The sequence below is a fragment of the Pseudophryne corroboree genome, chromosome 2 (assembly GCF_028390025.1).
Source record: "Pseudophryne corroboree isolate aPseCor3 chromosome 2, aPseCor3.hap2, whole genome shotgun sequence".
Lineage (NCBI taxonomy): Eukaryota > Metazoa > Chordata > Amphibia > Anura > Myobatrachidae > Pseudophryne > Pseudophryne corroboree.
The window spans coordinates 892839668-892865519 of record NC_086445.1 but is presented as its reverse complement, the minus strand read 5'-3'; the positions used below and the strand labels follow the sequence as shown (position 1 = coordinate 892865519).

Sequence of the window (25852 nt, the reverse complement as noted above, 5' to 3'; positions counted from 1 at the left end):
CTGGACAGTCTGTGGTGGATGGAGCGAGACATGATGTCCCAGATGTGCTCAATTGGATTCAGGTCTGGGGAACGGGCGGGCCAGTCCATAGCATCAATGCCTTCGTCTTGCAGGAACTGCTGACACACTCCAGCCACATGAGGTCTATCATTGTCTTGCATTAGGAGGAACCCAGGGCCAACCGCACCAGCATATGGTCTCACAAGGGGTCTGAGGATCTCATCTCAGTACCTAATGGCAGTCAGGCTACCTCTGGCGAGCACATGGAGGGCTGTGCGGCCCCCCCAATGAAATGCCACCCCACACCATTACTGACCCACTGCCAAACCGGTCATGCTGGAGGATGTTGCAGGCAGCAGAACGTTCTCCTTGGCGTCTCCAGACTCTGTCACGTCTGTCATATGTGCTCAGTGAGAACCTGCTTTCATCTGTGAAGAGCCCAGGGCACCAGTGGCGAATTTGCCAATCTTGGTGTTCTCTGGCAAATGCCAAATGTCCTGCACGGTGTTGGGCTGTAAGCACAACCCCCACCTGTGGACGTTGGGCCCTCATCCCACCCTCATGGAGTCTGTTTCTGATCGTTTGAGTAGACACATGCACATTTGTGGCTTGCTGGAGGTCATTTTGCAGGGCTCTGGCAGTGCTCCTCCTGTTCCTCCTTGCACAAAGTCGGAGGTAGCGGCCCTGCTGCTGGGTTGTTGCCCTCCTACGGTCTCCTCCATGTCTCCTGATGTACTGGCCTGTCTCCTGGTAGCGCCTCCATGCTCTGGACACTACGCTGACAGACACAGCAAACCTTCTTGCCACAGCTCGCATTGATGTGCCATCCTGGATGAGCTGCACTACCTGAGCCACTTGTGTGGGTTGTAGGGAGGTCATACAGGCACGTGGAGGCCACACACACTACTGAGCCTCATTTTGACTTGTTTTAAGGACATTACATCAAAGTTGGATCAGCCTGTAGTGTGTTTTTCCACTTTAATTTTGAGGGTGACTCCAAATCCAGACCTCCATGGGTTAATAAATTTGATTTTAATTGATAATTTTTGTGTGATTTTGTTGTCAGCACATTCAACTATGTAAAGAACAAAGTATTTAATAAGAATATTTCATTCATTCAGATCTAGGATGTGTTATTTTAGTGTTCCCTTTATTTTTTTGAGCAGTGTATATATAAAATAGTGTGCGAGTAATTCAGTCCATCAGCTGTCTCCACGAAACTCCACTTTTCTGGGAGTTCGCCCAAAACAGAGGGCAGGCTTTTGTGAAGATATTTATAAGGAGGTTCTCCTTTAAACTTTGTTTAAGCTTTGTTTAACATTACCAGACTAGGGGTCTATTCAGAAAAGTGAAAAGAATGGAGAAGTGAGCCTGTGGAGAAGTTGCCCATGACACACTTTTCACCATACCCTCCAACATTTTACACATTAAAATCGGTACAAATTAGAAAAGGAGGTGTGGTCATTGGCAAAGGGGGAGTGGCCACGCCCATTTTCCTATACTTTCAGTCAGTGGCGTAACTAGAAGTTTTTCTCCCCCAAGCCAAAAAATTATTCGCCCCCCCCCCCATCCCCCATAATTGGCACTATTAAAGGGACAAACATGTGCGTGCCAAAATGGGGCGTGGCTTAATTGGAATGGGCGTGGCTTTGCATAAAGGGGCATGGCATTGCAGGAAAAGACTTCCTTATACCCCAGTTTTGCAACCTGCACGCCCAGACGTTAGCCACCACAGGAAAGAAAAATAATCCTGATTCATGCCCCTTACATTATTTGTCATTTTTCCTCCTTATAGTAATGCCCAGTATACATTATGCCACATACTGCAATGGCCCTTAGACATTATTCCACACACAATAATGCACATGACACAATATGCACACACCATAATGCCCCCGACACATTATGCCATACACCGTAATGCCTGTGACACATTATGCCACACACCGTAATGCCTGTGACACATGACGACAGGAATCGCAATGCCCGTTATACATTATGCTGCACACTGCAATGCCCCTGATACATTATAGCACATACAATGTCTGTGACACATTATGCCACACACCGTAATGCCTGTGACACATTATGCCACACACCGTAATGCCTGTGACATATGATGACAGGAATCGCAATGCCCGTTATACATTATGCTACACACTGCAATGCCCCTGATAGATTATAGCACATTCAATGCCTGTGACACATTATGACACACACTGCAATGACCCTGAGACATTATACCACATACCACAATGCCCGTGATATAGTATACAACACACAGTAATGCCTGACACATACCGCAATGCCCGTTATACATTATGCCACACTGCAATGACCCTGAGACATTATACCACAATGCCCGTGATATAGTATACAACACACCGTAATGCCTGACACATTATGACACACACCGCAATGTCCGTGATACATTATGCCGCACACTGCAATGACCCTGAGACATTATACCACATATCACAATGCCCGTGATATAGTATACCATACACCGTAATGCCTGTGACACATACCGCAATGCCCGTTATACCCTATGCCACACTGCAATGCCCCTGAGACATTATACCACAATGCCTGTGATATAGTATGCCACACACCGTAATGCCTGTGACACATACCGAAATGCCCGTTATACATTATGCCACACTGCAATGCCCCTGAGACATTATACCACATACCACAATGCCCGTGACATAGTATGCCACACACCGTAATGCCTGTGACACATTATGACACACACCGCAATGTCCGTGATACATTATGCCACACACCGTAATGCCCATTACACATTAAGTCCTACAGTAAGGCTTCTAATTACTTTTAAATTACCTGCTCGTTGCCAGGGGTTTCATGCTCTTGGTTCCATGCACGGTGCCAGGGGTTTTCATGCTCAGGGTGTCATGCTCGTTGCCAGGTGTTTCTTGCACTGGGTGTCATGCTCGTTGCCAGGGGTTTCATGCACTGGGTGTCATGCTCGTTGCTAGGGGGTAGTGCTTGTTGCTAGGGCTGTGCTCCCAGTGCCACATATGTCACCAGTGCCAGATATTCCCCCACGGTGCCAGGTACTCACATGCCCCCAGTGCCAAATATAGCCCCCCCATGTGCCAGGTACACATACAGTGCCATATATGCCCCCTCAGTACCCCCCCCAGTGCCATATATGCCCCCTCAGTGCCATATATGCCCCCTCAGTGCCCCCCCAGTGCTATATATGCCCCCTCAGTGCCCCCCCAGTGCCCCCCGTGCCATACATGCCCCCTCAGTGCCCCCCCAGTGCCATATATGTCCCCTCAGTGCCCCCCCCCCCCCCGCGCTTCCTCGCTGCTGTGAAGGAGGGACAAGGAGGGCACAGCGCGCGCCTCTCCCGTGTCCCTCCTGCATCTCCGTCTGGTCTAATAAAGGAAGTGCCGGTTCGTGAGCCAATCAGAGCTCACGAACCGGCACTTCCTTTATTAGACCAGACGGAGATGCAGGAGGGACACGGGAGAGGCGCGCGCTGTTCCCTCCATGTCCCTCCTTACAGCAGGGAGGGAGAGGAGACAGCAGATTGACATGCGGAAGCTCGTCCGCATGTCAATCTGCTCTAAATCAGTGGCGGCGCCCCCGCAGCCCCTCGCCCCCAAGCCACCGCGAGGACTGCGGGGGCAGTAGTTACGCCACTGCTTTCAGTGGAAGTTTGGAGAGCCAAAAATCGGTACACACCATAAAAAAGGTACTGTATCTGCTAAAAAAAATGCATTTGGAGGGTATGTTTTTACTGCTTCATGAATAGACCCCTAAACGCCTTTTTCAGGTTTGTTAGCACACAAAGCAAGCAAGAAAAAGATTTGGATGGGGTGATTCAAACTGAAGTCTAAATTGCAATGTAAAATTTTAGCAGCCAGTATTTACCCTGCACAGAAACAACATAACCCATCCAGATCTAAATCTCTCTGCGCATATTACATCTGCCAACCTGCAGTGCAACATTGTTTTGCCCAGTTGCTAGCTTTATTGGTTTGTTAACTGAGCAACCCCCTAAATACCATCAAAATACTGCATCAAAACAGCTTTTAAGGACAATGGGGTTGATTCATAGAAGGACGTTGGATCTATTGAGTTAATGTTTTTTTAAATTGTGCCAGAGCCATAGTGCGCATGCATGTGCCACGATACTGCTGCGGCTCCAGAAGCGTTGTAGGGGAAGTTGCAGCCTGATTGACAGGCTGCAGCTGCTTGGGGGAGGAGATGGGAACTATTTCAGAAAACAGAGGTGCATCACCTTGATTTTGTAGGAGTGCGGAGGCCAGAGACTGCGTCTTCCGACACAGATTTAGTGGCCTCCACAATGGACATGAGTTAATCAGATGTCCGATGTTCACGCAGATAATCTGATGCTGTGTCTTCAGACACTGCAGGCTTCTATTTCCATAAAACGCCTCCTGTGGCATCTGCAAATTGTTGCACAGCCTCTACGTACAAGGATGCAGCCTTGCCAACAATAGCACTCACTTCTGAATCAGCCTCAATATACGCGTAGCCCTGGCCACAGCATTAGATTTTTAAAGGAATTACTACCATACAATTACATATTATATCAATTCTAATTATGGGATTCTACAGATTTGTGAAATGGTAGATGACTGTAGCTTATTTTTTTTTCCATGTCCATTAAAGAGAGAAAAGAGAAATTGTCAGTGCAAGCATCAAAGTGAGAACTTATTAGCAGAGATGTTTAAAATGTTTTACCATCTGCCTCTTAGATAATGTTCTTTGAAGCCCAGTGAAGCCATATAGGAACTTGGTGAGTCTGTGAACTTTAAATGGAATTCATTATTTTCAGGAAATACACAGGTTTTAATTAAGAGAGAAGGCAAGTCCTCCACATCTACATCGTGATATTTTCACAGGGACATATTATGACTGTAGAGTGCGTTTACGCAAGAGCATACTTGCCTACTTTTGAAACAGCATGTCAGGGAGATTATGAAAGTAACATCTATAAGTGTGGGCGTGCCCTGCTACATCTGAGAGACGTGTCATAAAAATTAGAGATGTGCGGCAGGCACTTTTCGTGTTTTGGTTTTGGTTCTAATTCCCCGCTCGTGTTTTGATTTTGGACTGGTTTTGCCAAAACCACCCTTTCGAGTTTTGGTTTTGGATCTGGAAGATTTAAAAAAAAAAACATAAAAACTGCTAAAATCACAGAATTTGGAGGTAATTTTGATCCTACGGTATTTATTAACCTCAATAACATTCATTTCCACACATTTGCAGTCTATTCTGAACACCTCACACCTCACAATATTGTTTTTAGGCCAAAATGTTGCACCGAGGTGACTGTATGACTAAGCTAAGCAACACAAGTGTGCGGCACAAACTCCTTACACAACTAGGAGTGGCACTGCAGTGTCAGACAGGATGGCACTTAAAAAAACTAGTACCCAAACAGCACATCATGCAAAGAAGTAAAAGAGGTGCAATGAGGTAGCTGTATGACTAAGCTAAGCGACACAAGTGTGCGGCACAAACACCTGGCCCATCTAGGAGTGGGACTGCAGTTGCACACAGGATTGCACTTAAAAAAACTAGGCCCCATACAGCACATGATGCAAAGAAGAAAAAGAGGTGCAAGATGGAATTGTCTTCCTCCCACCCACCCACCCTTTTGTTGTATAAACCGGACATGCACACTTTAACAAACCCTTAATTTCAGCAACAGGGTTTCCCACACAACTGTAGCTAAAATGACTGGTTTGTTTGGGCCCCCACCAAAAAAGAAGCAAACAATCACTCCTTGCACAAACTGGCTCTACAGAGGCAAGATGTCGACCTCATCCTCCGATTCCTCACCCCTTTCAGTGTGTACATCCTCCTCCTCCTCACAGAGTATTAATTTGTCCCCACTGGAATCCACAATCACAGGTCCCTGTGTACTTCCTGGAGGCAATTGCTGGTCAAGGTTTTCCCAGAGGAATTTATAATTCATTTTGATGAACATCATCTTCTCCATATTTTGTGGAAGTAACCTCCTACGCCGATCGCTGACAAGGTTACCGGCTGCAATAAACAGTCTTTCGGAGTACACACTGGAAGGGGAACAACTTAGCTAAAATAAAACCAGTAAATCCTGGTTAAGCAGGTCTTTGAACCTCGGCAGAAAGAGAGATACAACATAGGCTTTAAACCTAGGATCAAGCACGGTGGCCAAAATGTAGTGTTCTGATTTGAACAGATTGACCACCCTTGAATCCTGGCAAAGCGAATGAAGGGCTCCATCCACATGTCCCACATACTTTGCGGAATCATTCCGTCTTAGCTCCTCCTTCAATTTCTCCAGCTGCTTCTGCAAAAGCCTGATGAGGGGAATGACCTGACTCAAGCTGGCAGTGTCTGAACTGACATCACGTGTGGCAAGTTCGAAGGGTTGGAGAACCTTGCACAAGACGGAAATCATTCTCCACTGCGCTTGAGTCAGGTGCATTCCCCCTCCTTTGCCTATATCATAGGTGGGTGTATAGGCTTGAATGGCCTTTTGCTGCTCCTCCATCCCCTGAAGCATATAGAGTGTTGAATTCCACCTCGTTACCACCTCTTGCTTCAGTTGATGGCAGGGCAGGTTCAGGAGTGTTTGCTGGTGCTCCATTCTTCGGCAGGCGGTGGCTGAATGCCAAAAGTGGCTTGCAATTTTTCGGGCCACCGACAGCATCTCCTGCACGCCCCTGTCATTTTACAAAAAAATCTGCACTACCAAATTAATTGTATGTGCAAAACATGGGACGTGCTGGAATTTGCCCAGATGTATTATTGGTGGCGTTGTCCGATATCACAAATCCCCAGGAGAGTCTAAGTGGGGTAAGCCATTGTGCGATGATGTCCATCAGTTTTACGTAAGAGGTTGCCAGCAGTGTGCCTCTTACGGAAAGCGGTGATACATAACCTAGCCTGCCTAGGAATGATTTGGCATTTGCGAGATGCTGCTACTGGTGCTGCTGCTGTTGTTGCTGTGGGAGGCCATACATCTACCCAGTGGGCTGTCACAGTCATATAGCCCTTAGTCTGCCCTGTTCCACTTGTCCACATGTCCGTGGTTAAGTGGACAGTGGGTACAACTGCATTTTTTAGGACACTGAGGGCACTTTTTCTGACGTCTCTGTACATTCTCAATATCGCCTGCCTAGTGAAGTGGAATCTAAATGGGATTTGATACCGGGGACACAGTAGCTCAAACAATTCTCTAAGTCCCACTGAACTAATGGCAGATACTGCACGCACATCTAACACCAACATAGCTGTCAAGGCCTCAGTTATCCACTTTGCAAAAGGATGACTGCTGTCATAGTTCATCTTCCTCACAAAGGACTGTTGGACAGTAAATTGCTTAGTTGAAGTAGTACAAGTGGTCTTCCAACTTCCCCTCTGGGATGACGATCAACTCCCAGCAGCAACAACAGCAGCAGCAGCAGCAGCAACAGCAGTACCACTCAAGGATCCTCCGGAGGAATCCCGGTTAGTCTTGCCAGTGAAATAGCCTGCAGGACTACTGATGTTCCTGACTGAGGAGGCAGTTGACATTAAGGAAGTTGGTGGTGTGGCTTGCAGGAGCTTGGGTACTAGAGGAAGAAGGGATTTAGGTGTCAGTGGACTGCTAACACTCTTACCCAAAGTTTCACAACTTGACATTGACTTCTGATGAATGTGCAGCAGGTGACGTATAAGGGAGGATATTCCTAGGCGGTTAACATCCTTACCCCTACTTATTACAGCTTGACACCTGGGCCAGTATTTACTAAAAATCCGAGTTTGGCCGATTTGTGTTTTTTTTTCTAAGTCCCAATCCGGGAATTCACTAAGTAGAAAACTCGGCAGTGTCTGGTCTATTCGTAATGGTTTGATTGGCAAAGTTCTGAAATACGAATGAATAGACCATCGGTCAAATGCGGCTGTTATTTCATACAATACGGGCAATCACTATTCATTCGTATTTCGGTGTTAGTTTCTGAGTGCTCAAGTGCGGGTCTTTTTTTTTCGATTCGTTAAAAAAGCAGCAAAAAAATAGACCTGCTTTTTCCAGTCGAGTTTGGATAACTATGCACGGATCAGTGAGATCTGTGCATGGTTATCTATGGGAAAGGGTCTGCTTAGTGTAAAAACTGAAAAAAAAAATTGCGTGGGGTCCCCCCTCCTAGGCATAACCAGCCTCGGGCTCTTTGAGCCGGTCCTGGTTGAAAAAATATGGGGGGGAAAATGACAGGGGTACCCCCATATTTAATCAACCAGCACCGGGCTCTGCGCCTGGTCCTGGTTCCAAAAATACGGGGGTCAAAAAGCGTAGGGGTCCCCCGTATTTTTGAAACCAGCACCGGGCTCCACTAGCCAGGTACATAATGCCACAGCCGGGGGACACTTTTATAGTGGTCCCTGCGGCCCTGGCATTACATACCCAACTAGTCACCCCTGGCTGGGGTATCCTGGAGGTGTGGGAACCCCTTAAATCAAGGGGTCCCCCCCTCCAGCCACCCAAGGGCCAAGGGTGAAGCCCGAGGCTGTCCCCCCCATCCAAGGGCGGCGGATGGGGGGCAGATAGCCTTTTGAAAAAATGTGAATATTGTTTTTAGTAGCAGTACTTCAAGTCCCAGCAAGCCTCCCCCGCAAGCTGGTACTTGGAGAACCACAAGTACCAGCATGCGGTGGAAAACCGGGCCTGCTGGTACCTGTAGTACTACTACTAAAAAAATACCCCCAAAAAAACAGGACACACACACCGTGAAAGTATAATTTTATTACATACATGCACACCTCCAAACATACATACTTACCTATGTTCACATGAGGCTCTGTCCTCTTGTCCCTGTAGAATCCTTGGGGTACCTGTGAAAAAAATTATACTCACATAATCCAGTGTAGATTGTGTCCAATGTATAATCCACGTACTTGGCAAAACAAAAAAACGGAAACCCGACCACACACTGAAAGGGGTCCCATGTTTACACATGGGACCCCTTTCCCCGACTGCCAGGACCCCTCCTGACTCCTGTCAGAGGGTCCCTTCAGCCAATCAGGGAGCGCCACGTCGTGTGTGCTCCTGTAGTGTCTGTGAGGCAGCACACGGCAGAGATACAATGTAGCGCCTATGCGCTCCATTGTAGCCAATGGTGGGAACTTTGCGGTCAGCGGTGAGGTTACTTTCGGTCAACCGCTGACCGCAAAGTTCCCACCATTGGCTACAATGGAGCACATAGGCACTACATTGTATCTCTGTCGTATCTGTTGTATCTGTCGTATCTGTTGTATCTCTGTCTGCTCAATATGTCTGGTTTTTCTGCTTGTCATTCACTTTGCAAATATATTCTCTGTGCATGCGCTATAAGTAATGAATCTCTGCATATACACAGGACGACTTTGGCACATGTACAGTGGTTAAACAAAAATCTCTCCAACATCTGCATCCAACATAAACATTATGTGCACCTCTGAATCATACCCAATGGGAGGACGGAAAGGGCATACAGATGTGACAGTGTTCATCTTGCAGCCAGTAGCAGCTATTAGTGGCAGGTTATCCATGAATAGTGGGGGTGATTCAGACCTGATCGTAGATGTGCTAAATTTAGCACATCTACGATCAGCTTCCCTGACATACGGGGGGATGCCCAGCACAAGGCTAGTCCGCCCCCGCATGTCAGGCCCTACCCCGTCGTAGAAGCACAAAAGCATCGCACAGCAGCGATGCTTTTGTACTGTAAGAGTAGCTCCCAGCCAGTGCACCCCCTTCCGCCCAGCGACCACCTCTGCCTGTCAATCAGGCAGATGCGATCGCTGGGCTACAACAGCCGTCGGCTGTCTGCCATGCGCCGGTGCATGCACACTTCAGACCTGATCACTGCTGTGCGAACACGCACAGCAGCAATCAGGTCTGAATTAGCCCCGGTGTGCCTATGGCTGTGCGTGGACACATACGTACGCATTGGCTTCTATAGGAATGAATGGTGTGTATGCACAGCTGCGACTAGTCACACATAATTGATGCCGCAATGCGTATGCACACAGCAGACATTTATATGCAAGCTGAACATTGTCACATCTCTTTATGGTATATGTAATTCCCACTCTCCCTCACTATTTTCTACTTGTCATAAGTGTTGACATAAAGATGTGCCCTCCCTCATTCTTGCCACGGTCTATTTGCACATTCGAATGGATTGCAGAAGCGACTGTTCACACCTGCTCACAAATAGCCACGGGTGCATATGTTCCAATGCAATTCTAGTCACAGCAAATGACTTGCCATTGCTGCAACTAGCAGCAAGAAAGTGGGGGGACTTATCTGTACATTGGACCAGGCGTGGATATGCTGAATATAGTTGTTAATGGCATTGGCTGTATGTTTGGGGCCATTATCCTGCTACAGAATAAATTTGGAGCCATCAGATGCCTCCCTGATAGAGGCGTAACTAGGGTCTTTGGAACCCAGGGAAAGATGGTGAATGGCACCCCACTACCACTTCACCCTTAAGAAACTTTGTGTACGTGCCAAAGGCACATACCAAAAAAAGGGTGCTGCCACATTCCAGAAGGTGAAAGGTCACTGAATATGGGGCATGTCAACATGGCTCACCATGCATTTCTACTCACTCCGGAAACATTACTTTCCTTTCCATATGTACCTTATCCTATATGATGGTTTTCCACAATGGGGACCCTCTAAAGAAATGTATTCTCCCTTGAAAGATAGTGCCTTCATTCGTTTTCACTAATCATGTAGGAGATCACATCGTCTGGAAGATGTCTGTTTATGTAAGAATATTAACAAGATCATCATCATACAACAATGGTTCAACCAAACTCGTTCCCCCTGTGTCACTTCCTGACCCCTGCATTGTCTCTCAACCACACCATCTACCCCATGCATTCATCAGCCACACAATCTCTCTATGCTTCTCTGAGCCACACCATCTCGCCCCTGTGTTGTCTCTCAGCACACTATCATCTCCCTTTGCATTTCTCAGCCACATCATTTTCCCCTTTTGTCTCTCAGCCACACCATCTCACCTTGCGTTGCCTCCTGTCATACAATCTCCTCCTGCTTATCTCAGCACACCATCATCTCCCCCTGCGTCATCTCTCAGCACACTATCATCCTGCACTGTGTTGTCTCTCAGCACACCATCACCTCCCTCTGCATCATCTCTCAGCACACCACCTCCCCCTGCATCGTCAGTCAGCACACAATCACTTCCTCCTGCATCATCTCTCTGCACACAATCATCTCCCTCTGTGTCATTTCTCAGCACACCATCATCTCCCTGCTGCATTGTTTCACTGACAGGTTGAGGATGACAGCAGTGCATGACAGGGTGAGAATGACAGAAGTGGATAACAGGATGAGGGTAACACCAGGGAGAGGCTGAAAGCAGTGGGAGATAGAAAGACAGAAAGATAGGAGACAATATAAACTAAATAGTGTAAAAAGCACAAGATCCTGTGTCAGCCTGTGTATGTCAGTGTATGACGTATCAGTGTCAGTGTGTGTATGTCGGTTTGTCAGCATGTGTATGTCGGTGTGTTAGAGTGTGTATGTCAGTGTATGAATAGGTGCCAGTGTGTGTATGTCGGTGTATGTATAGATGTCAGCATCTTTACGTATACGTGTCAGCATGTGTATGTTATTGTGTACGCATAGGTGTCAGCGTGTGTATGTTGGAGAATGTATAGGTGTCAGTATATGTATGTGGTGCTGTGTTACATCTGTGTGTGTTATATGTGGTACAGTAATACAGGTGTATTATACACAATACCAGTCCCCAGATGACATTATTACAGACATTAGAAGCCCCCTCACAGGAAGCCTTAGAGATCCCTACAGTGCACAGTACAGAGTACTGCATCCTATACGTAATACATACGTGACACACACATACCGATGTAGCCACACTTATCGTTGCCACAATGCGCAGTGATTTTACGTCTAGTGTGTCTGTGACTGTCTGTACATGCACACATTAAAATCTATGGTGAGAACGCACGCTGCAGTCAGTTGCAGAGTGGCATGTTCGCACAATGGCGCGATGTGTGCACACACATTGCGGCATAGATGAGCGTGGCTACATCTGTACATGATGCATACATCATACAGTACATGATACATAGATGGCACACACAGAACTGTACATGATACATACATGACATAAACATACATAATATATACATCACACAGTACATGATACATACATGACACACACAGTACATGATGCATACATGAGGCTAACAGATGAGATAGACCTGGGCTGGTGATGAGGCTGCTGGATCCCAAGCAGTGCATCAGAGGTCCCTTCCAGTGTCCAGATGTAGTTGAGGTAGGCAGCGACCATCTCCAGCTTGGCTATCCTGAACCAGGCCTCCAAGAACCAGGGCTAATTCCCCAGCAGCAGGGCCACAGTGTCCCAGGGGCTGAGGCCATCCGGGAAGATCGATGCTGCAGCCCGGGAGCTCCACACATCTGGCAGCCAGTATCATGTCCAGGTGGCTGCAGCATTGCAGCTAGAGGAGACCCAGGAGAGAGAGAGCCTCCTGCCCGCAGCACACTCCGCTTTAGCGGGAAGCCCGCACCAAGAGCCGCAGTGGCTGCAGACATAAAATAAAAACCCTTTGGATACACCACCCTAGTGGCGCCCCCATCTTCTGGGTCTGCCTTGATGTCCAGGGCATGAGCCCTGCTCGCACCCCCCTAGTTACGCCACTGCTTCCTGATGGATACGTACCTGCCTGTATTTCTCAGTATTGCGGACACCATTAATCTTGACCAAATCCCCAACACTATTTGCTGAAATTCAGCCCCAAACTTGCAAGGAACCCCAACCATGCTTAACTGTTGCCTGCAGACACTCATAATTGTACCATTCTCCAGCCCTTCTGCAAACAAACTGCCTTCTTTTACAGCCAAAAATTACACATTTTTTACTCATCAGTCCAGAGCACCTGCTGCCATTTTTCTGCAGCCCAGTTCATATGTTTTCGTACATAGTTGAGTGCTTGGCCTTGTTTCCATGTCGAAGGTACAAATTTTTGGCCACAGTTCTTCCATGAAGACCAGTTCTGGCCCAAGTTCTCCAACAGTAGATGGCTGTACCTGGGACCCACTGGTTTCTGCCAGTTCTGAGCTAATAGTATTGCTTAACATCTTCCAATTTTGAAGGGAAGTAAGCATGATGTGTCTTTCATCTGATGCACTTTCTGAAGTTTCCTTGGCCAACCACTGCATCTATGGTCCTCAACGTTGCCCGTTTCTTTATGCTTTAATGCTGATAAATACAGGCAGGTACCTATCCATCATTTAATACCATTAGGGAGGCATCTGATTGGCTCCAAATGTATTCTGCAGAAGGACAACAACCCCAAACATACTATGTCATTAAGAACTATCTTTAGCGTAAAGAAGAGCAAGGAGTCCTGGAAGTGATTATATGGCCCCCACAGAGCCCTGATCTCAACATCATCAACTCTGTCTGGGATTACATGAAGAGACAGAAGGATATGAGCCAGCCTACATCCACAAAAGATCTGTGGTTAGTTCTCCAAGATGTTTGGAACAACCTCCCTGCTGAGTTCCTTCAAAAACTGTGCAAGTATACCTATAAGAATTCATGCTGCTTTAAAGGTAAAGGGTTGTCACACCAAATTTTGATTTGATTTAGATTTCTCTTCTTCTCATTCACTTTGCATTTTGTTAATAATAAACTGTTAACACGTCTATTTTTTTAAAGCATTCTTCCTTTGCGACACTTTTTCCACACCTGCCTAAAATTTGTGCACAATACTGTATGTATATAATAATCAGGAACACCCTATTGGCCACCTGTGGTGGAAGGACACATGGCTGGGACCATAATATTCACTCTCTCTGCCCCAACTATTCTGAAAGAGAATGTGTAACTCTTATAGTACTAGGGCCAGGGGTTATTATTTACTATGTCTCCAGATCAATCTAGCTGACCAGAAAAAGATAAACCACCACCATGGAACGGGGAATGTTTACTATAACTATGGTCCATCCATATATCAGATAAGTCTAGGGAGAACCCATAAAGTAAGGGCATTATTTTCATAGTCCACTGCCATTACATCAATACCTGTTAGCTCAGCAAAACGTCTGTGTTTCCAGTATACAAAGTGTACCCAGACCATGAGCATCCAGCATTGAGGGGATTCAGTTATGCAATTTGCCTTTAAGATGGTGACATATTGAATAAATAAATGTTTAAGAAAATATTGTGTTTATTTTATAATTGAAAGCCCAGGTCTGTCTTTTGCAGGTGAAACTCCTCGTGCAAAAGTTCATTTATTTCAGTAATTCAACTTAAAAGGTGAAACTAATATATTATATAGACTCATTACATGCAAAGTGAGATATTTCAAGCCTTTATTTGTCATAATTTTGATGATTGTGCCTTACAGCTTAAGAAAACCCCAAATCCATAATCTCAGTAAATTAGAATATTACATAAAATCAGTAAAAAAAGGATTTTAAATACAGAAATGCTGGCCCTCTGAAAAGTATAATCATGCATATGTACTCAGTACTTGGTTTGGGCCCCTTTTGCATGAATTACTGCCTCAATACGGTGTGGCATGGATTCTATCAGCCTGTGGCACTGCTGAGGTGTTATGGAAGATCAGGATGCTTCAAAAGGTGCCTTCAGCTCTTCTGCATTGTTCCGTCTCATGTCTCTCATCTTTCTCTTGGCAATGCCCTATAGATTCTCTATGGGGTTCGGGTCAGGCGATTGTGGGGGAGCTTCACAAGGAGAGGACTGAGGCTGGAGTTAGTATATCAAGAGCCACCACACACAGACAGATCCTGGACATGGGCTTCAAATGTTGTATTCCTCTTGTCAAGTCGTTCCTGAACAACAAACAACGTCAGAAGCGTCTTACCTGGGCTAAAGAAAAAAAGAACTGGTCTGATGCTCAGTGGTCCCTCCACAGTGTGCGCATGTGTAGAAGCTGCACTATGTGTGCGCACACTGTGAGATGCAATGGCATCTCACATATGTGAATGCCCGGGCAGTAGGGCGGGCGTCGTGTTGGTGTTTTGGGGCAGCATTGCGGTATTGGGGGGGGAGCGGTCTAGACAACGCTGGGGTGATTGGACTGTTTGCGGGGCGGGCCGCAGCGGCTGCATGTGACTCAAAAGATGGTGGGTTGCTATCTGCGCTAGCAGCTAGGCTGCATAGGCAGAGGGCAACCCTAAACGAGCAACAGCCCTGCCGCTGTGTGATGCACTTGCATGTCTGCAGGGGGTCAGGACCTGCCCTGTGCTGGGCGCCCCCCCCGCATATCAGTTTAATGGGTTATAGATGTGCGGCTTCTCCCACATTTACGACCCATGCTGAATTAGGCCCTAAAACTGCATCTTTTGTACATCTCTAATTATTAACATATCAGAAAACACAACAACAACAAAAAACTGACAAAAAAAATCGTGTCCTTGCCATAAAATTCTAATAACTACACTGTAAATATGGAATTGCTTGTGCTGGACAAAATGAGATGGGAATAAGCACTCTACAAGGTTAGGCTGCACTTTTGTATTACAGTACCAATGGCAACAAGCTATTAACCTTGACCACAATTTACATAGAATAACAGCAGATTTGTGGTGGGGATGATTAAGAGCTACGTTGTCCTACAAGAGATCTATTACTGATTTTCTACCTATTTTTAGAAATATTATTCAAATATAACATATGTTGAACATCTTTAGGAGCATTCATCATGGCTGAATACCAACTCTGTCTTGTAGTTGCTAACTAGAGCAAATCAATGCAGTGTTTCCAGCACCTTCCAAAGCAGCTGGAAACGTTAGTGCACCCTTGAGTTTCACATCTCCTACTAGTGCGTATGACCTTTTCTTGTTCTGCTTACACTGCACTCATCATATGTACAGATGGTGCATCATACAATTACTGTACTGGCCTTGTTAGGAGGACTCATCAGGTCAGGCTGCAATAACCCTGTACATTCCATAGTACAATATTAATAATAAAGTTATCTATATAGTGATTGCGTACCCATGAAGATTAAAAAAACACACAATGCAAAATAAACTTACAGTACACACAATAAAAAAAAAACTTACAATAGGGAGAGATGTACTAAGCCTTCAAAAGTGATAAAGTGGAGAGTGATAAAGTAGCAGCCAATCAGCTCCTAACTGCCATGTCACAGGCTGTGATTGAAAAATGACAGGAGCTGGTTGGTTGGTAGTTTTACTCTCTCTACTTTATCACTTTTAAAGGCTTAGGAATAGACTACAGAAAAGAGAACTAAGCATGAAGCATCTGGGTTGTTGTTTTTTTAACTAAAGGGTAAGTGAAATACTGAAACCATTTGGATACACAGTTAATTTGTTAAGTATATAATTAAACATCGGGTATTAGCCACAAACAAATCCATTCTCTTTCCTTTGAAGTTCTGCCTACACCCATACATGCATTTGTATAATCACGCCAAGACTACAGCAATGCCCTCTACCTGTCTCCCAGTAAAACAATTGCACCGCTGGCAGCTGGCACAAAATGCAGCTGCCAGATATTAACCAACCAGCCCCATTCCAGCCAAAGAACACCAATTCTTTACTCCCTTCACTGGCTGTCTAAAAGATGGTGAATCTGTTTCAAGATTGGCTTACTGACTTTGGAAGCTCTACATGACCAGGATCCAAATTACATGAAGCAGCTTCCCTTACGTCAATTACTGGGATATGTTGATGAAGGACTATTAGTAAAAAATACAACCCAAATGCTTAGTTTTTTTTCTGTTAAGCTTATTCTGTATCTTGTGTTCTTAAATGTAAATGTAAAACACTTTGAGTCATATTGGTAGAAAAGTGGTGTACAAATATAAATAAACATTATTATTATTATTATTATTATTAGTCAGGCATACTGTACCAGTGTATTAATGAAAGCTCATCCACAGATATAAGTAAATATACAGATGTAGCCAAGCTCATCCTGGCTAGTGGCTACATCTTGGTAAAGCTGCCTTATTATGCGCTACCACAAGCCTTAGACGCACACCATTCGCAATGTATTGGATGACTGAATACGCAGCTCGTATGGCTAGGCGTGGGCACACCTAGTTACACTGAGACTGCCCAACTGCCACAGATGTAGCCACAATGAGCGTGGATATATCTGTATATAGCATTTCCATTATAATCAGCTTTATTGATTAGCACTAGAAATGTGCACTTGAAATTTTTCGGGTTTTGTGTTTTGGTTTTGGGTTCGGTTCCGCGGCCGTGTTTTGGGTTCGACCGAGTTTTGGCAAAACCTCACCGAATTTTTTTTGTCGGATTCGGGTGTGTTTTGGATTCGGGTGTTTTTTTTAAAAAACACTAAAAAACAGCTTAAATAATAGAATTTGGGGGTCATTTTGATCCCAAAGTATTATTAACCTCAAAAACCATAATTTACACTCATTTTCAGTCTATTCTGAATACCTCACACCTCACAATATTATTTTTAGTCCTAAAATTTGCACCTAGGTCGCGGGATGACTAAGCTAAGCGACCCTAGTGGCCGACACAAACACCGGGCCCATCTAGGAGTGGCACTGCAGTGTCACGCAGGATGTCCCTTCCAAAAAACCCTCCCCAAACAGCACATGACGCAAAGAAAAAAAGAGGCGCAATGAGGTAGCTGTGTGAGTAAGATAAGCGACCCTAGTGGCCGACACAAACACCGGGCCCATCTAGGAATGGCACTGCAGTGTCACGCAGGATGTCCCTTCCAAAAAACCCTCCCCAAACAGCACATGATGCAAAGAAAAAAAGAGGCGCAATGAGGTAGCTGTGTGAGTAAGATAAGCGACCCTAGTGGCCGACACAAACACCGGGCCCATCTAGGAGTGGCACTGCAGTGTCACGCAGGATGTCCCTTCCAAAAAACCCTCCCCAAACAGCACATGACGCAAAGAAAAAAAGAGGCGCAATGAGGTAGCTGTGTGAGTAAGATAAGCGACCCTAGTGGCCGACACAAACACCGGGCCCATCTAGGAGTGGCACTGCAGTGTCACGCAGGATGGCCCTTCCAAAAAACCCTCCCCAAACAGCACATGACGCAAAGAAAAAAAGAGGCGCAATGAGGTAGCTGTGTGAGTAAGATAAGCGACCCTAGTGGCCGACACAAACACCGGGCCCATCTAGGAGTGGCACTGCAGTGTCACGCAGGATGGCCCTTCCAAAAAACACTCCCCAAACAGCACATGACGCAAAGAAAAAAAGAGGCGCAATGAGGTAGCTGTGTGAGTAAGATAAGCGACCCTAGTGGCCGACACAAACACCGGGCCCATCTAGGAGTGGCACTGCAGTGTCACGCAGGATGGCCCTTCCAAAAAACCCTCCCCAAACAGCACATGACGCAAAGAAAAAAAGAGGCGCAATGAGGTAGCTGTGTGAGTAAGATAAGCGACCCTAGTGGCCGACACAAACACCGGGCCCATCTAGGAGTGGCACTGCAGTGTCACGCAGGATGGCCCTTCCAAAAAACATTCCACAAACAGCACATGACGCAAAGAAAAATTAAAGAAAAAAGAGGTGCAAGATGGAATTGTCCTTGGGCCCTCCCACCCACCCTTATGTTGTATAAACAGGACATGCACACTTTAACCAACCCATCATTTCAGTGACAGGGTCTGCCACACGACTGTGACTGAAATGACGGGTTGGTTTGGACCCCCACCAAAAAAGAAGCAATTAATCTCTCCTTGCACAAACTGGCTCTACAGAGGCAAGATGTCCACCTCATCATCATCCTCCGATATATCACCGTGTACATCCCCCTCCTCACAGATTATCAATTCGTCCCCACTGGAATCCACCATCTCAGCTCCCTGTGTACTTTGTGGAGGCAATTGCTGCTGGTCAATGTCTCCACGGAGGAATTGATTATAATTCATTTTAATGAACATCATCTTCTCCACATTTTCTGGATGTAACCTCGTACGCCGATTGCTGACAAGGTGAGCGGCAGCACTAAACACTCTTTCGGAGTACACACTTGTGGGAGGGCAACTTAGGTAGAATAAAGCCAGTTTGTGCAAGGGCCTCCAAATTGCCTCTTTTTCCTGCCAGTATAAGTACGGACTGTGTGACGTGCCTACTTGGATGCGGTCACTCATATAATCCTCCACCATTCTTTCAATGTTGAGAGAATCATATGCAGTGACAGTAGACGACATGTCCGTAATCGTTGTCAGGTCCTTCAGTCCGGACCAGATGTCAGCATCAGCAGTCGCTCCAGACTGCCCTGCATCACCGCCAGCGGGTGGGCTCGGAATTCTGAGCCTTTTCCTCGCACCCCCAGTTGCGGGAGAATGTGAAGGAGGAGATGTTGACAGGTCGCGTTCCGCTTGACTTGACAATTTTCTCACCAGCAGGTCTTTCAACCCCAGCAGACTTGTGTCTGCCGGAAAGAGAGATCCAAGGTAGGCTTTAAATCTAGGATCGAGCACGGTGGCCAAAATGTAGTGCTCTGATTTCAACAGATTGACCACCCGTGAATCCTTGTTAAGCGAATTAAGGGCTCCATCCACAAGTCCCACATGCCTAGCGGAATCGCTCCGTGTTAGCTCCTCCTTCAATGTCTCCAGCTTCTTCTGCAAAAGCCTGATGAGGGGAATGACCTGACTCAGGCTGGCAGTGTCTGAACTGACTTCACGTGTGGCAAGTTCAAAGGGCATCAGAACCTTGCACAACGTTGAAATCATTCTCCACTGCGCTTGAGACAGGTGCATTCCACCTCCTATATCGTGCTCAATTGTATAGGCTTGAATGGCCTTTTGCTGCTCCTCCAACCTCTGAAGCATATAGAGGGTTGAATTCCACCTCGTTACCACTTCTTGCTTCAGATGATGGCAGGGCAGGTTCAGTAGTTTTTGGTGGTGCTCCAGTCTTCTGTACGTGGTGCCTGTACGCCGAAAGTGTCCCGCAATTCTTCTGGCCACCGACAGCATCTCTTGCATGCCCCTGTCGTTTTTTAAATTATTCTGCACCACCAAATTCAAGGTATGTGCAAAACATGGGACGTGCTGTAATTTGCCCATATTTAATGCACACACAATATTGCTGGCGTTGTCCGATGCCACAAATCCACAGGAGAGTCCAATTGGGGTAAGCCATTCCGCGATGATCTTCCTCAGTTGCCGTAAGAGGTTTTCAACTGTGTGCGTATTCTGGAAACCGGTGATACAAAGCGTAGCCTGCCTAGGAAAGAGTTGGCGTTTGCGAGATGCTGCTACTGGTGCCGCCGCTGCTGTTCTTGCGGCGGGAGTCCATACATCTACCCAGTGGGCTGTCACAGTCATATAGTCCTGACCCTGCCCTGCTCCACTTGTCCACATGTCCGTGGTTAAGTGGACATTGGGTACAGCTGCATTTTTTAGGACACTGGTGACTCTTTTTCTGAGGTCTGTGTACATTTTCGGTATCGCCTGCCTAGAGAAATGGAACCTAGATGGTATTTGGTACCGGGGACACAGTACCTCCAACAAGTCTCTAGTTGGCTCTGCAGTAATGATGGATACCGGAACCACGTTTCTCACCACCCAGGATGCCAAGGCCTCAGTTATCCGCTTTGCAGTAGGATGACTGCTGTGATATTTCATCTTCCTCGCAAAGGACTGTTGGACAGTCAATTGCTTGGTGGAAGTAGTAAAAGTGGTCTTACGACTTCCCCTCTGGGATGACCATCGACTCCCAGCAGCAACAACAGCAGCGCCAGCAGCAGTAGGCGTTACACGCAAGGATGCATCGGAGGAATCCCAGGCAGGAGAGGAATCGTCAGAATTGCCAGTGACATGGCCTGCAGGACTATTGGCATTCCTGGGGAAGGAGGAAATTGACACTGAGGGAGTTGGTGGGGTGGTTTGCGTGAGCTTGGTTACAAGAGGAAGGGATTTACTGGTCAGTGGACTGCTTCCGCTGTCAACCAAAGTTTTTGAACTTGTCACTGACTTATTATGAATGCGCTGCAGGTGACGTATAAGGGAGGATGTTCCGAGGTGGTTAACGTCCTTACCCCTACTTATTACAGCTTGACAAAGGCAACACACGGCTTGACACCTGTTGTCCGCATTTCTGTTGAAATACTTCCACACCGAAGAGCTGATTTTTTTGGTATTTTCACCAGGCATGTCAGTGGCCATATTCCTCCCACGGACAACAGGTGTCTCCCCGGGTGCCTGACTTAAACAAACCACCTCACCATCAGAATCCTCCTGGTCAATTTCCTCCCCAGCGCCAGCAACACCCATATCCTCCTCATCCTGGTGTACTTCAACACTGACATCTTCAATCTGACTATCAGGAACTGGACTGCGGGTGCTCCTTCCAGCACTTGCAGGGGGCGTGCAAATGGTGGAAGGCGCATGCTCTTCACGTCCAGTGTTGGGAAGGTCAGGCATCGCAACCGACACAATTGGACTCTCCTTGTGGATTTGGGATTTCGAAGAACGCACAGTTCTTTGCGGTGCTTTTGCCAGCTTGAGTCTTTTCATTTTTCTAGCAAGAGGCTGAGTGCTTCCATCCTCATGTGAAGCTGAACCACTAGCCATGAACATAGGCCAGGGCCTCAGCCGTTCCTTGCCACTCCGTGTGGTAAATGGCATATTGGCAAGTTTACGCTTCTCCGACGACAATTTTATTTTAGATTTTGGAGTCCTTTTTTTACTGATATTTGGTGTTTTGGATTTGACATGCTCTGTACTATGACATTGGGCATCGGCCTTGGCAGACGACGTTGCTGGCATTTCATCGTCTCGGCCATGACTAGTGGCAGCAGCTTCAGCACGAGGTGGAAGTGGATCTTGATCTTTCCCTAATTTTGGAACCTCAACATTTTTGTTCTCCATATTTTAATAGGCACAACTAAAAGGCACCTTAGGTAAACAATGGAGATGGATGGATACTAGTATACTTATGGATGGACTGCCGAGTGCCGACACAGAGGTAGCTACAGCCGTGGACTACCGTACTGTGTCTGCTGCTAATATAGACTGGATGATAATGATATGAAATCAATATATATATGTATGTATATATAATATCACTAGTACTGCAGCCAGACAGGTAGATAATATATTTATTAGGTAATGATGACTGATGACGGACCTGCTGGACACTGTCAGCTCAGCAGCACCGCAGACTGCTACAGTAAGCTACTATACTATAGTAGTATGTACAAAGAAGACAGAAAAAAAAAAAAAAACACGGGTAGGTGGTATACAATTATGGATGGACTGCCGAGTGCCGACACAGAGGTAGCTACAGCCGTGGACTAACGTACTGTGTCTGCTGCTAATATAGACTGGATGATAATGATATGAAATCAATATATATATGTATGTATATATAATATCACTAGTACTGCAGCCGGACAGGTAGATAATATATTTATTAGGTAATGATGACTGATGACGGACCTGCTGGACACTGTCAGCTCAGCAGCACCGCAGACTGCTACAGTAAGCTACTATAATATAGTAGTATGTACAAAGAAGAAAGAAAAAAAAAAAACCACGGGTAGGTGGTATACAATTATGGATGGACTGCCGAGTGCCGACACAGAGGTAGCTACAGCCGTGGACTAACGTACTGTGTCTGCTGCTAATATAGACTGGATGATAATGATATGAAATCAATATATATATGTATGTATATATAATATCACTAGTACTGCAGCCGGACAGGTAGATAATATATTGATTAGGTAATGATGACTGATGACAGACCTGCTGGACACTGTCAGCTCAGCAGCACCGCAGACTGCTACAGTAAGCTACTATACTATAGTAGTATGTACAAAGAAGAAAGAAAAAAAAAAACCACGGGTAGGTGGTATACAATTATGGATGGACTGCCGAGTGCCGACACAGAGGTAGCTACAGCCGTGGACTAACGTACTGTGTCTGCTGCTAATATAGAGTCTAGACTGGATGATAAATTATTGATAATGAGATGAAATCAATATAATATCACTAGTACTGCAGCCGGACAGGTACTATATATATTTATTATGTAATGACTGATGACGGACCTGCTGGACACTGTCAGGTCAGCAGCACCGCAGACTGCTACAGTAAGCTACTATAGTAGTATGTATAAAGAAGAATGAAAAAAAAAAAAACCACGGGTAGGTGATATACAATATTATATATATATATATATATATATATTATATACAATATATATATATATATATATATATATATATATATATATATATATATATATATATTAAACTGGTGGTGATTGATCATTAAACTGGTGGTCAGGTCACTCACGTTGCAACTTGCAACTAGTACTCCGAGTCCTAAGCAGACAATCACAAAATATATTATTATACTGATGGTCACAACAATGGCAGTGTGGCACTGACTCTGGCAGCAAAAGTGTGCACTGTACATTATATGTACTCCTGAGTCCTGCTCTCAGACTCTAACTGCTCCCCACTGTCAGTGTCTCCCCCACAAGTCAGATAATACAATACACTTACAGTCACACTATCTAATCTATATCACTTCAGCAAGTAGTATAGTAGTATAGTAGTACTCCTCCTAATAATGCTCCCCAAAATTACTACTACTGTGTCTCTCTCGTCTCTACTGTGTCTCTCTCTTCTCTAAACGGAGAGGACGCCAGCCACGTCCTCTCCCTATGACTCTCAATGCACGTGTGAAAATGGCGGCGACGCGCGGCTCCTTATATAGAATCCGAGTCTCGCGATAGAATCCGAGCCTCGCGAGAATCCGACAGCGGGATGATGACGTTCGGGCGCGCTCGGGTTAACCGAGCAAGGCGGGAAGATCCGAGTCGCTCGGACCCGTGAAAAAAAACATGAAGTTCGGGCGGGTTCGGATTCAGAGGAACCGAACCCGCTCATTTCTAATTAGCACATGTTAAAAATTCAATCCATTGGATCCCAATACTGAAAGATTTATGGTCATATAATCTGGTATTTCTTGCACTGAAATCCAGAGCAAGATTTCATTGTTACAGATGGAGCCGCACTCATCCAGTGCGTCTCCATCGCAGGCGTGCACTCCCGGCGTGACTAGGTGATCCGTACGCCTAGCCCTGCCGGGAGTGCACAGAGACGCTCTTCCATTCTAGTGAATGGGGCGCGTCTCTGTCACGCGCCCACCCGGAGACGCTCTAGGCATTAGGCACAGATGGAGCCATGACAGTATGTCAGGGAGTTTGAGTACCTTCATAGGTCCTGATACATTCATATCAATTTGACAGTGTCTAAATAGAGAGTCAGTAGGTTGATAACAGATGGCCGACAGTCAAAGGGCATGATGGTGGCTAAACTCTGATTTTTTTTTTTAAATGGGCAATCACTTAGAAGACATGTTTTTGCCTTGCAAGTGATTGTCTCTTTAAAAAAAACCCTGAGTTTGGCCACCATCCCACATGACCGCTCAACTCAAACGGCTTTACATCGCGCCCAAGCGGTCAGCATGCAAATGATCGACACAGAAAAGGTTGAGACATGCTTTTTGTGGTATTTTAAACATAATCCTAACCCTAAACCTAACACTACACCTAGTCAGGCCCTCAACTGGGGGGTGGAGCCTAAAAGGGCATGCGCCCTGGGTGCAGGATTTGAGGGGGCGCGGAGAAGTTACAGATGAGCAGGGATTTTTTAGATTTTTTTACCGGCAGTGCTGTGCTGCTCCAGTGAGACAGCAGACGGCTACCAGGGCAGTGTCTCTGTCCCACCTGTCTGCTTGCAGCTGGCTCCGATGCTGTACAGGTGAACTCCAGTACCTGGGATCTCTCCTATGCCGGCTACTGTCTCAAACTCTTTTCTTTGCCATGGGGTGCTGTGACTAGGTGCGGTGTGGTGCACCGTGCAAGCTATAGAAGCGAGCTGTTGGTGCTGTGTTTTTCAGCAGACTATGATCCCGGCTGCCTGCCCAGCACCAACTGATAACAAACTGCCGGTTACACACCACATACACTTGCTGCCCCAGGCTTTTGCTTGTTAACAGGTGCAGTCACCGATGTTACAGAAAACAAAGGCTCACTTTGCTAGCTATCTACTTACCGTTGGAAACTAAGAGCCTGGACAACCTCCAGCTCTCACCGAGTATCACTACAGCAGCTTTATGGTGAGTTTAAAGACAGACTTTATTATCAGCACTGTGCTCCCAGTTAGCAGTAACAACCTCCGCTTTGCCTCCCATATGGGTTGATTTAGTGCAGCTTATAGGGGGATGTAGTGTAGTGATGTAATGAACCATATAGGGTATGTAGAGTAGTAATGTATTGCAGTATATAGGGGCATGTAGTGCACTAATGTGGTGTAGCATATAAGGGGATATAGTGTAGTGATGTAGTGTAGCATATAGGGTATGTACTGTAGTGCAGTGTATAGGGGCACGTAGTGTAATGATGTAATTCAGCGTGTAGGGGATGTACTGTAGTATAGTGATGTACAGTGGATAGGTGAATATAATGCAGTGATGAAGTGTTATGATATAGTGCAGTGATATTGTGCAATGTATGGGGATACACAGGGAGTCATGTAGTGGAACACACTGCTGGGGTGGCATGTGATGCCTAGGGCATTTAGGGCACATAAGAAAATATTGTCCACTAGTATCCCCTATTTAAAAAAAAAAGTGATAATCTGATTATTTTAGTCTGACAGGGTTTGTTTGTTTTTTGGCGGGGGGTGGGGGGGTGGGGGTGAGGGCCCAGACCTGAGAGGGGCCCACATTCCCTGTCAAAGTTATATGTGTTATATACTGTACATTTTTTTTTGCCATTTTGTGGTACGTAGGGGTC

At 46.0% G+C, this 25852-nt stretch overlaps 1 long non-coding RNA gene across 1 annotated transcript in view; it reads right to left on the bottom strand.

Moving 5' to 3' along the window:
- The window catches only part of LOC134986508 (uncharacterized), a 137601-nt gene extending 112627 nt beyond the window's left edge, over positions 1-24974 (bottom strand). Inside the window, exon 1 of the long non-coding RNA XR_010192382.1 lies at positions 24719-24974. This is a non-coding gene — a long non-coding RNA (uncharacterized LOC134986508). The remainder of the gene's footprint in view (positions 1-24718) is intronic.
- Between the last annotated feature and the right edge of the window lie 878 nt (positions 24975-25852).